A 1885-nucleotide genomic window follows, 5' to 3' on the forward strand; every position below is an offset into this window, starting at 1 on the left:
CACCCACCCACCCGCTTACCCTGCTCCCACCCGCCAACTCATCCACCCACACATGAAGAAACTCCTCGTCCTCAGGTAAAGAGGTGGCGGGAAGGTACACCTGCGCCGTGGTCTCCACATTCCTCGGTCTCCAGACAACGAACATAGCTTCTGCTCAGGTCGACGTGGAGGTACCAAACAAACAGGAGATCGGGCAGTACGCAGAAATGCTCAACGTCAAGATCAATGAGCTAGAAAAGAAAGTGGAAACAGGAATAGAAAACGGAGGAGGAGTTGAAGGAGAAGGAGGAGAAGAAGGAGGAGAAGAAGGAGGAGTAGAAGGAGGAGAAGTAGAGGGAGAACTAGAAGAACTAGAAAGCGATACTTCTTCGTTGTCTTGCCGGATCTCACAACTGGTGAGTTATACGGGGTTTCCATTGGGGGATCGGGTCGGGTCGGGTCGGTTTGCTAGACAGCTTGAGGGCGCAAAGCGGCTATCGTGGCACAATTAAGCAGATCGCGCACGACTCGTCGCCTCAAAAACAAACGCGTTCGTTTTCGGGCGACGAGTCGGACTATCGACCCAACCCAACCCTACCCGACCTGATCCACTCCGCAATGGGCACCCGGTATTAGAACAACAGACCACTCGCTAGCCCAAAATTACAAAGTTCAACCTGTTGAAAACCGTTCTTAGTTTTGAGAAATTTGACGTCATGTCTGACTGGTGAAGATTTACATGTCAAACTTTTTCGAATGCAATTCTTTGAATATCTTGATAACGACTCCGAAAAATCCAACGATTTTGATATAGCAGATAGAGCATGCATTGGTTTCTGACTTCATGGTCTTAGTAACTCAAAACGGCCAAAAATGTCAGATATAGCTTTGTGATTCTAAAGTAGCGTGCTGTATGACTGGATCGCAGCCTAGTGGAATCAGGTATCGTCAGTGTTGGGTCACATAGAGTTATACTAGTACTAAAATAAAGCTTGTTTATTTTTCATGACTTTGGCAGGGGAAAATTGATTTATCTTGCATAGAAGTCACAGAAGTTACAAATACTCGTTAAATGAAATAACGTGCAATTGTTTTGTTGGTTTCTTTTCTCTTTAAACTACGTTTTGTTTTCGCACAATTCATCGCCTCTCAAATGTGTAATTACTGGATGGAAAAGATTTCTACTTTATTGCAAGTGTCATAAAACTGTAACTAAAACCAAAACTACGAAACACGCTGTTCTACCTTTTTTAAAAACCCTATCCGTACGCTCTGGGGTCATTTTGTACCCTTGGGGTTGTATTCTTCACATTTTAGAATTCGAAGATCTCTTTGAAACTTTCAGTATTTCTAAAAAATTCGTTTTGACAGACTGCTAAACAAAGCGTACGGATCGGATTAACGAGTGAATTTCCTCTTTGGAAAGTGGTGGCACAGAGTTCCTCATGTCGTATGGATACAAAATGTAAAACACGACGTACGGATAGGGTTAATTAATTAATTTTTTTTGACGTTGGCAGACCAGACAAGTCCAGCATATCTTCACAACGTTCTACACGGTGTCTGACGAGTACGAAGGCTCCCGCTACTACATGCCCACCTACTCCCAGGCTAGCTTCCACTTCGCGGAGAGGGCGTGCCTGGAGCTTAACGGTTACCTGGTGGAGATCGACACAGAGGGGGAGCTGGAGTTCCTTCTCAAGTTCCTCAAGGCCACCATGACACGCACACAGGCTGTTCTCATCTCACCCACTGGTAGGTGTACGCGTCGCTTTATGATACAACTTTACCGTTGTGTTTGCTTAGAGGTGAAATCAGGCGCTCGTCAGGATAATGAAATCACAGAAATCGACCAAATTTTGTTTCTGTTTGTTGGGCAATTCTTATCGATTTTTCTTTTTTTTTT

This window comes from Aplysia californica, unplaced genomic scaffold (assembly GCF_000002075.1).
Source record: "Aplysia californica isolate F4 #8 unplaced genomic scaffold, AplCal3.0 scaffold00132, whole genome shotgun sequence".
NCBI classification, from domain to species: Eukaryota; Metazoa; Mollusca; class Gastropoda; order Aplysiida; family Aplysiidae; genus Aplysia; species Aplysia californica.